Below are 15587 nucleotides of genomic sequence, written 5' to 3'. Positions count from 1 at the left end.
TCCTGCTTGGAGGAGATAGTAAGGAAATCTGTGCCGGATAAAGGAATGTCACTCAAAAAGAGCGCTTCAAAAGAGTTGGCATGGGCTTGGTGGGCCGAGAAGCCTTCTGTTTTATTAGAATACTCTTAAAAACCTGGAAGACCACATTTTTGTTTTTTTTTAAAATGAGCCGGATCCTGCCAGCACCGTGTCTCCTTGTTCGGAAGCAATCCACTGTGGTTTTCGCGCCATTTAGCTTTCTTCCCGCTTTGCCCATGGATTTGAAGGTTAAAGCATTCTTCTGCTGTCGGACTGAGGTGGTGTGATGTTAAACAGAGTTTCTTTACAGTCATTCCTGAGGGGTCGTTTTTTGAATAATGGGGCCTTGCCGTTGGAAAACCTGCCAATTTTCCCGCCAGTGAAAGAAAGACGAACAGCCACACCGACGAGTCACGTGAGCAGCTTCTGGCGGGTCGCGTGAGATTTCTGGATCACAAGAGTCAAACCCTTTCATGAGGGGATCGTCTCCAATTGTTGTGTTTTCTTGCCTCACAACTGGCTCCTAATCACGGTTTTGTCTGCACTACTTTATGTGGCAGGTTTGTAACTGTTTAACCCGTTGACCTCAGATTGCCAGAAAACTTGGAGAAAAGGGATAGTTCCTAAAAAAACATGCTTTCTAGAATAGTTCCCAATGAACTGGTACCGTGCTTGTAGGAAACCGTTACGAGATTGGTGCATCGGAGATAGCAAGAACTGCAGATGCTGAAGTCAGAGACAACTGTGTGGAGCTAGAGTATGTTGGTGCATCCTTGTAGACAACTTCTTATAATTTAGCTGGTTGCTAACCCCGCGTTGTACACGTGTAAACCGAAAATGTAAATCTGAAATCGGCAAAACAAAGCTCAACTTGTTCCAGTTTTAGTTTGGATGCTATGTCTTTCACTTGCAAATAACTCAAGTTCTGCCTTTTACAGCAGATACTTGCTGTGTTTTTTTTATTATAAACACGTGATTTTTTTTAATTGTAAAGTTTAGTTATTTCTCGGAGATGGGTCAATTGAATCATCTGACTATCCGACAAATCTCAAGATCATAAAGTAGTTAAAAGATGAAGATTAATTGGCCCAGCTTTCCTAATGTACATAAAAGACATGGCAGTTCCCTTATGCTTGCCTAATATTCAGCTGTTACTTCAAAGTTTTTGATCTTATAATCCTACAAGGAATGCTATTGCACATACTTGCTATTCTTCTTATGAAGAGAAATTTCCTTAATTCTGGCATCTCCTTTCATTAATATAAACATTTAAAAATGATTTTTCCATGCAATGTGGGCATTGCTGGTAGGGCCACGCTTTGCTGCCCATTCCTAAATATGTTTGAGAAGATGGCAATGAGCTGCTGTCTTCAGGGTGTAGGTAGACCCACAGTGCTGTTAGGGCAGGGGTTCCAGGATTTTGACCCAGGGATGCTGAAAGAACGACGATATATTTCCACGTAGGGATAGTGTGGGTGTGTTGGAAGGAAACTTATTGATGGTCTTGTTACCAAGCATCTACCTCTTTTTTCCTTCTAGGTGGTGGTGGTCACAAGTTTGGAAAGTGCTGCCACAGGAGGCTTGCTGTGTTGTTGCATTGCATCTTGTTGCAGATGATACACACTTCCACAGTGGATGGATGGGGTGTCAATCAAGCGGGCTGCTTTGTCCTGATGGTATCAAGCTTCTTGAGTGTTGTTGGAGCTGCAGTCGTCCAGGCAAGTGGAGAGTATTCCACCACACCTCAGACTGGTGCCTTGTAAATGATGGAAAGGCTTTGGGGAGGCAGGAGGAGATTTACTTTCTGCCTCAACTAGTGAATTATTAGCCTCTGACCTAGTCTTACCCCTGTGATATTTATATGGCTGGTCCAGTTGAGTTTCTGGTCAGGAGTTAACGCTAGGATGTTGATAGTGGGGGATTCAGAAATAGTAATGTCATTGAATGTCAAGTGGCAGTGGTTAGATCGTCTCTTATTGGAGATGATCATTACCTAACCACTTGCTTTTGTAGTTAGTGTATGTATATGGCAGGACAAGTGCAGTTTCTGGTCAATAGTAACTCCCAGGACGTGATTTGAGATCATCATTGAGTCTTCTGTTTTCACAGTGGGAAGTCTTAAGCTTCTTTTGTCTTTTCTCACAACGTAGATCTGTGGCAGTGTCATAGCTGATGAGGTTTAACCTAGATTTTTGACGTTGAGGATCTGTCTTTTAGCCCTTCTAAGCAATGCTTGCTGTATTTGAGTGTCTCCCTTGTGTTTGGATGACCAGAACTGGACACAGTACTGAAGGTAAGAGATAACAAGGTATAGAGCTGGATGAACACAGCAGGCCAAGCAGCATCAGAGGAGCAGGAAGACTGACATTTCGGGTCTAGACCCTTCTTCAGAAATTATCCCATTTCTGAAGAAGGGTCTAGTCCTGAAAAGCCAGCCTTCCTGCTCCTCTGATGCTGCTTGGCCTGCTGTGTTCATCCAGCTCTACACCTTGTTATCTCAGATTCTCCAGCATCTGCGGTTCCTACTATCTCTGAAACAGTACTGAAGGTGCAGTCTGTGCAGTGTAAACATTACTTTCTGTGGTATATATTCTTCTGTTTTGATGCTGTAGCTCAATGTTCTGTTTGTTTTGTTAATTTGACCGCATAGAATCTTCTAATATGCACGGATCCCTTTCCATTTTGGTAATATTGATAATATAGATATTGCATTTTGTTTACTTCCTAAATACTTTGCACTTGTCCATGTTCAATTTCATCCTGTGCCCTTGATATATTTTATCTAAAGAATTTAGGAGGCTCCCAATTGTTTCTTCCCTGCATGTGTACATTTTGGTATCACTTATGACTGTCAAATAATCTGCATTGATCTTCTGAACTTATGTTAGTAATGTAAATTAGAACAAGCACAGAATGGGAAGTACAGAACAGCCTACCAAACAATCCTAACATCTGACTCCATTAAATACTTGTTGCTTCCTACCCTTCGGCCAGTCTCCTTGTCCATTCCTAGCCTTTGCCAGGAATGCCCACTACTTGAAGCTGGGAAGCCCAGGTACTTTATTTGTTTGCAAAAGTTTGGTATCACTATCTAGACCATCATTTATTGCCCATCTCTAAGTGCCCAGAGTTCAGTAAAGCATCAACCATATTGCTGTAGGTCTAGAAACACGTGTAGGCCAGGCCAGGTAAGGATGGCAGATTTCCTTCCCCACAGGACAATAGTGAACCTGATGCATCTTTTCAATAATTGACTGTGGTTACATGGTTATCTTTTAATTCCAGATTTTTATTCAACTCAGTTCATTGTTGTCAGATTCAAAGTCATGTCCCAGGAATAGTAGCCTGTAGTTCTGGATTGTTAGTGACACTGCCACTAACCCACTGTCTCCTCATATGGTACACCATAACCTATGGCTCTCCATTGTCCATTTGGCATGTCACAAGTATACGTTGGTCAGAGATCATTACTTTTTGAATCCATGTTGGCTGTTGCTTGATAATCTGATACGAAGCAATTCTCAAGGATGCTTCCAATAAACAGTTCTAGATCTTCATTCAGTATTGATGGAAAGCTATCACTGCATGGGTCCACTCATCTTTTTGAAAATGCTTACTATACTCCCTTCCTTGCAACTAGTAAACCTCCTCCAGTTTCTTTAACATCTTCAAAACGATATGTCAGTACTTTGCAAGTCTCACCCTGTGTCACTGTCCGTGAGTTAGTGAGACATCCCCTCTATCCTTCACAATTTATTTGTTTTGAGCCTTTTAGTCTATTAAGCATTTTATGCCAATGTCAATCCTACCTTTTCTTCAAGTGTGGGTGATGCTTTACCCGTTAGATACTTCTGCTAAGTATTCACTAACTAATAAGTTCATCATTTTCTGTTTATCCTTGGTTTTGACCCTTTTTATGTCCATGATGAGCCTTTTTTGAACTGCATTCATATGGAAACCTTTTTGGATTTTGTTCATACCTACAGCATTGCACATTTCTATTTTCCCAATTTGACCAACCTTTAAATATGTGTCTGACTTCTTACATTCATATCAGGGCTCTTTTGAACATTCCCATTCATATGATCTGTATTTTTCCATACCTTTTGATCCACTTATGGTCACACTTGTTTCATTGCTTACTAATCTAGATATGTGTTTGTCCTTCATGCTCAAAAATATAGTTTTAGGTTTTGAGAGTGGGTTTTAAATGTAATTGTCATTATGATGAGAAATGGCACACAACCTGCATACAGCAAACTCCCAAAAACACCAATATGATAATGATGAGATATTTTTGTTGGTTACGGGACAAACATTGGTCAGGACACTGGGGAGCATTTACTTGCTTTTCTTCAAAATGTTGCCATGTATCTTTTAGTAGTGCCCGAGAGGGCATACAAGGCATCAGTTTAATGCCTCATCCCTAAAGATGACACCTCCAACAGTACAATGCTTCCATCAGGATGGTACTAGAGTGCCCATCTGATTGTCATGCTTAAGCCCTAGAATGGGACTTGAACCCATAACCTCCTGACTGAGGCAAGAGCTGACGCACTGGCTGAAGAAAAAGGAGGCCCTTTCTTGATTTCTCTCACCTTAAAAATGTTTCCCATAGTCTTGAAATCCCCCATCCTCGGGAAAAGGCAACTACCATTAATTCTACTTATATCTCTCGTTAGTTTATAAACTTCTATCAGGTCACCTCTCGACCTCCTACACTCCAGTGAGAAAAGTCCCAGTTTATCCAGCCTTTCTTTATAACTCAAACCTTTCATTACCCAACAATATCCTGGTAAATCTCTTCTGACCCCTCTCCAGCTTGATAATATCCTTCCTATAACTTTGCGACCAGAACTGGACACAGTATTCCAGAAGAGGCCTCACCAATGTCCTGCACAACTTCAACATAATGTCCCAACCCCTGTCCTGACAGGACTGAGCAATGAAGGCAACCATGCCAAATGCCTGTTCAACCATGTTTTCTTTCTGTGATCAAAGAATTACTACCTGCACCCCAGGTCCTTCTGCCCTGCAACACTACCCAAGGCCCTACCATTAATTGGGTAATCCCTATCTTTGTTTGTTGTACCAAAATGCAATACTTCACGTTTATCCAGACTGAACCCAATCTGCTATTTTTCAGCCCAGTGATCCATTTGATCAAGATCTCTTTGTAATCTTTGAAAACCTTCTTCACTGCCTACAATGCCATCAATTTTGGTGTCATCCACAAACTTACTAACCATGCCTTCTATATTCTCATCCAAATCATTTATAAAAATGAGGATCCAGAACCAATCCCTTTGGAACACCGCTGGTCACAGGCTTCCATTCCAAAAAGCAACCCTCCACCATTACTCTCTGAATCCTGCCGTTAAACCCAATTATGTATCCAATTGGCAAACTCACCCTGAATCCAGGTGTGTAGATGAGGGCAGTGCTTTTGATGTAGTTTACTAGAACGTTGACAAGTTTTTTGATAAGGTCCCACATGGAAGACTGATAGCAAAAGTAATTGCCCATGTGATCTAAGGAAAATTGGGCAAATTGGACCCACAGTTGGCTGACTGGCAGAAAGCAGAAGGTGATGGTTGAGGGCTGCTTTTCTGACTGGAAGTCTGTGTTCAGTGGGGTCCCACGGGCGGTCAGTGTTGGGGTTCTTGCTATTTGTAGACTATATAAATAATTTTAACTTGAATCTAGGAGGGTTGATGAGTAAGTTCACAGATGATACAAAATTTGAGAGATGGTAAATAGTGAGGAGGATCACCTTCAACAACAAGGGGATTAAGATAGGCTGATCAGTGGCAAAGGAAGTTCAATATGATAAATGTGAGGTGATGAGCTTGGGCAGGACAAAGAAGGAAAGGGAATGCATGATGAATGGCAGGAGCTTAGGGTGCACCAAGGATCAGAGGGACCTTGGTGTACATGAACACCAGTGGGATAGGTAGCTAAAGTGGTTAATAAGGCATATAGTATACTTGCCTTTATTAGTCAAGGCATAGACTTTAAGAGCAGGGAGGTGATACTGGAACTGTTCCAAAAAAAAACAAAACTTGGTTAGTCCACAACCAGAATATTGTGTGTAGTTCTGGAATCCACATTGTAGGAAGGTTGTAACAGTGCTGGAGAGGGTGCAGAAGAAATTTCCAAGAACGTTGCTTGGGCTGGAAAGTTTGTTATGAAGACAGATTGGACAAACTGGGATTGTTTTCCTTAGAGCAGAGGGGATTGAGAGGAATCATGATCGAGATGTATAAAATTATTAGGGGCATAAATATGACAGACCAGAAGAAACTCTTCACCTTGATGGAGGGATCAGTGACCAGGAGCATAGATTTAAGGTAAGGGGCAGGAGGTTTAGAGGGAATGTGAAGAAAAACAATTTTCACCCAGAGGGTGGTAGGAATCCAGAACGTACTACTTGTAAGGGTGGTAAAGACAGAAGCCCTCACAACATTTAAAAAGTACTTAGCCTTGTCTGCCTTTGGATCACAAGTGTGCATCTGGGGGCAAAGTGCTGAAAAATTAGATTCAAATCGGTAAGGTGGTTGTCTTTGACTGGCGTGGATTTGATGGACTTTCTTGGCCTTTTCTGTACTGATCACCCAGACTCTGTGAGGGCCGCACAGCTGTTCAGTGGTTAGCACTGCTGCCTCACAGCACCTGGGTTCGATTCCACCCTTGGGCGACTGTCTGTGTGAAGTTTGCACATTCTCCCTATGTCTGCGTCAGTTTCCTCCAATAGTCTAAAGATGTGCAGGCTAGATGGATTAGCTATACTAAATTGCCCATAGCGTTCGGTGATGTGTAGGTTAGATGTGCAAACCATGGGAACTGAGGGTTATGGGTCAGGGGGGAAATGGGTGGGGTTGGGGTGCTCTCCTTCAGAGGATCGGTGTTCACTTGCTGGTTCGAAGGGCCTGTTACCACACAGTAGGGATTCTGTGATTTGGAATATACCAAGATGATTTTTTCTTCCCTGATGCCAAAGATGCAGAAATGCTCTAATGGTAGTTTCACTGGCACTCAAACCTGTAGATAGTTGTTTTTCAGGTTTTTGAAAATATTCAGACTGTTGCTTCTTCATCTGTACTTTACGGAAGTGAACACACACAATATAGAGCACAGTTATGGAACAAGCTAAGGAAGCCTCCAAACATTCAGTCTGAAAATCATTATCTTTATTTAGCAGTTTTTTGTAAAGAAATTGCAACTCCCTGTTTGTGGAGTTCAGAACATCGAGATAAATTAAAATCTTCTGTGATTTTTTGGACCTTTTAAAATTGCTCCCCAGCCACCGTTTTGTCTGTATTGAATAGTACTTGAATAGTACCACCATAACAGTGAACGCCTCGCCGTCTGGCCGAGGAATTGTCCGACTAAACACATCTGTTATGAGTTTTCCGTCTCTATAAAACTCATCAGAATTCAGAATTGTGCAGTAAAAGAATGAATTATTTGGTTACCACTTCCTGTTTACAGCTGGGAAGTAACTTGCTTGCTCAGCATTGTCTTGCTGTAGAAATTTGATGGCCCATTGGGCCGCGCAAGTGTTGTACACCCTTTTCTGAAGATTGCCTTGAATGGCTGGTGGTGAATTATCACTATCTCTGACAGTGATTGCTACTGTGATACCCTACAGTGAGACTGGGAGCACTAACACTCTGGCTGATGGGAGGGAGAAAATGCAGCTGAAAATGTCATCTTATCATTCAATTCTTCAGAATATTAGAGGAAGGCATGGAAGTAAAAGATCTAGGCTTCTAAGATTGGGGTGTCAATACTATGACTTTAAGAGGTGCATTTTGTCCTGTTTTGTATAAAATGAAGAAAGGTTGAGACAGAGGTGAGGAGCGGTCTGTTCAAAGCCAGTGAAGTGAACAGCTTTTGACGCCTTTGGGTTTGTTTTTTAACTAAGTTGTAACAATAGAAGTAGCCTGAATGGGTGGAGTCAAGCTCCCACAGAACCAGAATTTTTTAGTTTTAGTTTTCTGCGGTTGCTGGGATCTTGAAGCTGGATGTGGAAGCTCTTACTCCCCACTCTGTTACAGCTAAAATTGAGGTTCTCTTCCTGGTAGAATTACGTGAGACAATGTGTTTTACTGAATTTGCCTTTGCAAAGTGTGTGTTTATGCAATGTTACTATATTGGAACAGTTAATTGGTAGTAAACAAAACTTTATATATAAAGCATTTCAATAGAGGTATTGTTAAGCCAATTCTTTTGACTGTATTTTAACTGAGTATAATAAAAGTGTGTTTTGCTTAATGTCAAATAGTTTGACCAATTGAATTACATCCAAAATGCAACACATTGCACTTACCTTAAAAATAAGAAAAGGTTATGGTCTATGCTATCCTGTTAATATATATTTTGAGGGGTTTGGTCTGGTCCATAACATTGGTCCAATACCAAAGCATCAATCAACCCAAATATTTACTGCAGTAATGAGAATAAGTCCTTTGCATGTCTTATGATATCGTTTTTCTCTACCTCACTGGGGAAGTAGTGATATGGTGGTATTGTCATGACAGTAATGATCCAGGACCCCAGGATAATGGTCTCGGGATGTGGGTTTGAATTGCACCACGGCCAGTGGTAAATTTTAGATTCAGATTATAAAACAAAAGCCCAGAATTTAAAAAGTGACACAGTAGCAACTTTTATTGTCAATTGTCATAAAACATCATGTATTTCATTAATGTCCTTACCTTGTCAGACACACAGCAATGTGATTGACTTTTAATTGCACTTGGGCAATTAGGAACAGCAATAAATACTGGCCTGGCCAATGACACCCACAAGCGTTAAAGTGAACTTTCTTTATTTCACTATGTTCAGAGCTTATTTTTCTGTGACATCTATATCTGTACTAATTCGGAGAGAGAATACACATGGAACGATGTAACATTTGGGAGAACTGTTGAAAGCTTGTCTTTGTATCCCAGTTAGCCAACTGCATCATCTTCAGTATTGAAAGGATTTGTGTCCTGAATGACTAGCATACAATTGCTGTTTACTGATATTCACATCTTCTCCTAGATAATAAAATGTGAGGCTGGATGAACACAGCAGGCCCAGCAGCATCTCAGGAGCATAAAAGCTGACGTTTAGGGCCTAGACCCTTCATCAGAGCCTGTTGGACCGTCAGCAGAGGAACAGTCAGGGTCAAACCAGCAGTCAAGTTCTCAGACTCTTATCCCAAGGGCAGCTCATAGGTACAAATGGGAATGGCTAGAATAAGGCATAGAGAAGAAGTGATCATGCAACAGTGCATAGACAGTTTCTAAGACCTTTTCTCTCCTTTGTCTGAATCTATAAAATTGTTGCCTTCTCCACATTCCAAAAAAAAATCTAATCATTGAACTGGTAAAATAAAATAAACTAAAGCTGCTAAAACTCGCAATTGGGTAGAAATACATGATTAAATCCCAAGGTTTTGAATTGTAAGGATGGGAATGATTTCAACGTGCATATAACTGTTAATTGAAAAAATAATGTGGTAAAACCCAAAAGATATCTACTTTGTTTCTTCTAATGAGATTTTCAAGTAGACCCTTAGGAAAGTGGCGAACCTTTGGAATGCTACACTCCAGAGAGATGTGGAGGCTCAGTTGCTGAGTATGTTTAAGACTGAGATTAGACGATTTTCAGAGAAACGGAGTTCAAGCAGAAAATCAATCTGATCTAACTGGTAGAACGGGCTTGGAGGGCTGAGTACCCTCCCTATACTCCTATTATACTTGTTTCTTCACTTGGCTTTTGTAACCGAGAATCATGACATGAGATCTTAGACTTTACTGTATTCTTATTGAAGCCAGTGAAGCACTACAGACTGTTCTTACCTGAAACAAAGAGGATTCTGGAGATACTCAGCAGCATCTGTGGAGAGATCAAGAGCTAACATTTCTTATTAGATCTACTGACTTTTTCCAGAATTCTGTTTGTTTCAGACTTCAGTATCCACAGAACTTTGCTTTTAGTCAACAGACCAAATTTTGTGAGCGTTTTTATTTAAACATTATTAATCTCTATTAGAGCTGAGGGATACTATAGTCATTTCATTGGCAGTGTTTATAAATTTAATTTATTATGATAACTTAACTCATGTTACCATAAACGGTTGTTTTTCTGAAGTGGTAGAGATCAGAGCAGCTTGCCCCTCATTTCTGGGGCAGACATCTGCTAGTACACAATCAGTATTCATTAATCTGTGAATCTGCCTAATTTTGTAAGCTACTGCATGTCCGAATCCATGATGTGTGACCCATGTGCCTTTTGGATGTCTGTGTTCATGTACACAATAGTTATCCATGCACAGATCTGCTTGCATCAGCTCTGGGTCGTGGGGAGCAGAACACTAAGCTCCAAAACATTGCTCTTTTCTGACCTTTGGTAACTTGATTGCATAGACTCCTTACCATTAAGGGGCATCACTCCACAGCTAGTTAGAGTCCACAGGTCTGTAAGGACAGCAGGATGACAGTCTTTCTGAATCTCAGCTCTCCTATTAGTCATTTACTTTCCCAAGTCAGGGAACTCTGATCAAATATGCATTTTTGATTTGATGTGACATTATTTCTTTCTTAGATTGTGAAGCCATCTTAGGGCTCAGCTACCACAGGACAAGAGCCACCTCAACTTCAAGACACTCCGATTGACGTGCAGCAAGCACCCTCCTGCCCATCTAGTATTGAGGTCCCAGCTGGATGACGTATTAGAGGTTGGGGTTCAGAGAATATACTTGCTTGCCTCTGGGGACCATACATGCATCATGTTGAACAGCAATAGACACCAGTCCCAGAAATCTGCAGGACAAAACTGACCCAATGAGGTCACTAACCACTTGGGATTTCACTGGACTGTAAAATCAAGCAAGGTTAAACCAGCAGCCATTGTGATCAGTTTTGCCACCAGGTGGTTCCAGTTCAAATGGATGCCAAGTGTCGACTCTGTTCAGCCTGAAAGCAAGTTTCACCAAGTGAAATGAATGGCAGATTATAAAATTGTGCCATTAACAGAAGAGACAGTAACTTAAGGTATACATTGAGGTGATGGAGGACAAGTCTGTGCCATTTTAATAGACAGCACACCACCTGACAGACAACCACGGCACCAAATTAAGGTTTCTGTACCATGGGTTGTTTATTGTTGCAGATTTTCTTACTGGCTGGGTCAGTTTTTCATTTCTGTGGTCTTCAAAATGACGGTACCCTCTCAGACAGTGTTTTACACCAGGCAGCTGGTAACAACCATCTTTGAAGTGCTCTTTTAAATGATACTGCAGGATGTCACTAAATAGATCAAGGCCCCTTCAGCACATGGTTTGGTTTGATAACTCTGTCACTGACATCTATTGTGTTGCATTTTCTTTTCACTAGTAGCCTGCACAGCAATCATCAGCCATACCCAATAGAATGGCATTGATTTCCCAGTGCAGCACCTTGAACTGTGCGAGAGGCCTGGCCAATCGAGTCATGCAGCACAGAAAACAGACCCTTCAGTCCACTTGTCCATGCTGATCAGGTTTCCCCAAACTGAACTAGTCCGACTTGTCTGCATTTGGCCTACATCATTCTAAACCTTTCCTCTTCATGTACCTGTCCAAATGTCTTTTAAATGTTGTAACCGTACCTGCACCTACCATTTTCTCTGGCAGTTCATTCCACATATGAACCACCCTGTGAAGAAAAAGTTGCCCCTCAGGTTCTTAAGTTTTTCCCCCTCTCAACTTAAACCTATTTCCTCCAGTTTTGAACTCCCTTCACCTGGGGGTAAGAAAAGACTTTGGATATTCACCTTATCTATGCCCCTTATGCTTTTATGAACGTCCAAGGTCACTCCTCAGCCTCCCACACTCCAGTGGAAAAAAGTCCCAGCCTATCCAGCCTCCCTCATAACTTAAATTCTCCAGTCCCAGCAACATCCTTGTAAATCCTCCCTGACCTCTCCCCAATTTAACATCCTGCCCACAGCAAGGCTACCTGAACTGTGCAAAGCAGCTCCACCAACATCCTGCACAACTGCAGCACAGCTTCACAACTCCCATAGTCAGTGATCTGGGCAATGAAGGCAAGCCTGTCTACCTGTGATGGAATTGTTTTTCAGGTTGATGACCTGTGACCAGTGGGCTTCTACAGGGAATCAGTGCTGGGTTTGTAACTGTTTACAATGTATATTAAATGACTTGGAGGAAGGCAATGAACATACTGCAGCCAAAATTTGCAAATGCCTCGAAAAAGGCAGGTTATGAGATGGATATAAACAGTTTACAGAGAAATATTGATTGGCTCAGTGGGCAAAAAAATAGTTGCTAACTGGAATATCAGAGATAGTGAGAACTGCTGATGCTGGACTCAGATAACAGTGTGGAACTGGAGGAACACAGCAGGCCAGGCAGCAGAGGAGCAGGAAAGCTGACGTTTCGGGTCAGGACCCTGCTGAAGAAGGGTCCTGACCTGAAACGTCGACTTGCCTGCTCCACTGATGCTGCCTGGCCTGCTGTGCTCCTCCAGTTCCACACATCGCCAAATGGAGTATAATGTGGGAAAATGCAGAGCTGCACACTTTGGAATGAAGAACAAAAGAACAGACTTTTTTTCTAAATGGAGTGAAACTGCAGGAAGCCACAACACACAGGGTCTTGGGGATACTTGTACATGAAACACAAAGCTAGCGCACAGGTGCAGCAAGAAGGCTAATGGAGTATTGGCCCTTATTTCAAGGGGATTGGACTATAAAGTAAGGAAGTCTTACTGTAACTGTAGAAAGTGCTGGTGAGATCACATCTGGAGTACAGTGAGCAATTTTGGCACCCCCTAAAGATCATTTCACTTGACGTTGTTCAGAGAATGTTCACCAGGATACACCCTGATATGGAGGGATTGTCTCTAGAGCAAAAGATCAACTGGCTGGGACTCCACCCACCAGAGACCAGAAAAATGAGGCGTTCTCACTGAAGCGCAAAGGATTCTTGCGGGGCTTGATAGGGTAAATACCAAGATGTCTCACTGCTCCCCCCCCCCCCCAAGGAGATTCTAGGACCAGAGTGTATAGTTCAAAAATTAAAAAGGGGCACCAATTTAAGACAAATGAAGAGAAATTTCTTGAGGATCAGGAGTCTTTGGAACTCTTTGCTTCAGAGAGCTGCCTGGGCAGAGTCATTGTGTATATTTAAAGCTGAACTACATAGATTCTTGACCAGTAGGGAAGTCAGGGGTTATAAGGAAAACAGGCAGGAAAGTGAACAGGAGGGGTGTCTGATCAGCTAAAAACAATGTTTTGGCCTCAACCACTTTCTGTGGCAGTGAATTCCACAGGCTCACCATGCTGGTTGAAGACATTTATCCTCATTTCAGTCCTAAATGGCCTACCCCTTTATCCTTAGATTGTGATCCCTGGTTCTGGATTTCCTGGTCAATAGGAAACTCCTTCATGTGGTTACCCCGTCTAGTCCTAATAGGGTTTTATAGGTTTCTATGAGATACGGTGTCCAGCTCTGGGCGCCAGTTAAAGGAAGGATATTAAGCTGCAGAGGGTTCAGAACAGATTTACTAGAATATTTCTCGGTATGGAAGGTTTGAGTTATAAAGAAAAGCTGGGACTTTTTTTCCAACTATAGCAGAGGAGTTTGAGAGGTGACCTTATGAGATAATGAGAGATACAGATAGAGTTAATGGTAGTTGTCTTTTGCCTAGGATGGGGGATTTCAAGACTAGAGGACACATTAAAGGTGAGAAGAGGGAAATTTAAAGATGACATGAAGGGCAATTTTTTAAATACACAGGGTGGTTCAAATGTAGAATGAACTTCCTGGAGGACGTGGCAGATGTGGGTAAAATTACAACATTTAAAAGACATTTGGATTAGTGCATGAATAGGAAAGGTTGAGGGATGTGGGCCAGGGGCAGGCAGGTGGGACCAGTTTAGTTTGAGATTGTATTTGGCATTGACTTGTTGGACCAAAGGGTCCACTTCTGTACTGTATGACTGAGAAGCTGTAATGATAGCTTTATCAATGGTCGTTGTCAATTTCAGAAACAAGTACTGGTGATTTCATAGACTGTTGGAAAATCAGTACTGGAAATCTTTTTAGCCAATTGTAAGCCAGATCTGGTGACCTTCTCAACCTTTTTGCATAATCACAAAGTCATAGTGATTGTGGTAATAGAGAAATGCGCATTTGCTGACTCACCAACTGAAGCCTATGATTGTTGAATTTGGTCTGCAAAAAGCATTCGAAATGAATGCTTCAGAAAAATAAGCAAACAAACCATTCTAGAGCCACAAATCTTAGTGGGTAAAGAGTTCTGTGAAGGTCATGACTCCTTTATCTCCTCCTCTTCCGCCCCCCCCCCCCTCAACTAAATAAAAAGTGTTTTAACCCATCAGGGAAAATGTGTCTCATTTCTGATCTTAGACATGAGGAAGGAATGTAAAGTCTTTACTTTAACTTGTTCATAAGATGTGGGTGTTGCTGGTAATTATTTATTACTCATCCCCAGCATTTTTGCTGTTTAAAAAGATGGTGTTGAGCTGCCTTCTTGAATTGCTACAGGTAGATTTGCTGCCACATCAGAAGTTCCAGGATTCTGCCCCAGTGACACTTTTTAAAAAAAAACTGCAATACATTTCCAAGTCAGGATCATGTGTGGCTTGGAGGGGAACTCCTGGATGGTGAGACTGTCCTATTAGGAGAGGTTGAGGAGACTAGGCCTACATTGTTTTGACTTTAGGAGAATGAGGCAATCTCAGTATTTTGCAAAAATCTTTAAAGATGGACAGATGACGTAGAGAGGTTGTGGGTCTAGAATATGGAGACAGTGATTAAAAAGAAAGCCATTGAGGACTGAGATGAGAAGGAACATAGCTCAGAAAGTGGTGAATTGTTGGAATTCTTGACTCCAAAAGGCTGGAGCAGAGTCATTAAGCAAGTTCAAGACAAATTAATAAACTCCCGAGAGCTGAATCTTACTTTTTTTTGGCTAAGTGAGAATTGCACAGGTATTTGAGGGTTTCTCATTGTATAAATTACTAAGTTTACCTCTAACTACTACACCACCTATGACATCTCACATCTGATTCTACCCCTGTCTTACCTGCACTATTTGTGGAACAACTCACTACTCTGGATATCTGCCAAAGCCCAGCATCCCTTGTGGCAGCTGCTTTTTGAAAAAAATTTAAAATGTTGTGTATCCAGACAAGACCCTGTCAACCTGGAGCTCCCCGGCATAGTTCCTGACATTTTCCTCCAACATAGTAGAGTCCAGCGTGTGCAGGAGGGCTTCCTGACACAGTATGTAGATAGGCCAACAAGGGGCGAAGCCACATTAGATTTGGTACTGGGTAATGAGCCTGGCCAGGTGTTAGATTTGGAAGTAGGTGAGCACTTTGGTGATAGTGATCACAATGCTGTTATGTTTACTTTAGTGATGGAAAGGGATAGGTGTATACCACTGGGCAAGAGTTATAGCTGGGGGAAAGGCAATTACGATGAGATTAGGCAAGACTTAGGGAGCATAGGATGGGGAAGGAAACTGCAGGCAATGGGCACATTA

Source organism: Stegostoma tigrinum, chromosome X, assembly GCF_030684315.1.
Source record: "Stegostoma tigrinum isolate sSteTig4 chromosome X, sSteTig4.hap1, whole genome shotgun sequence".
In the NCBI taxonomy this organism is placed as follows: Eukaryota; Metazoa; Chordata; class Chondrichthyes; order Orectolobiformes; family Stegostomatidae; genus Stegostoma; species Stegostoma tigrinum.
This window is presented reverse-complemented; position numbering follows the sequence as displayed.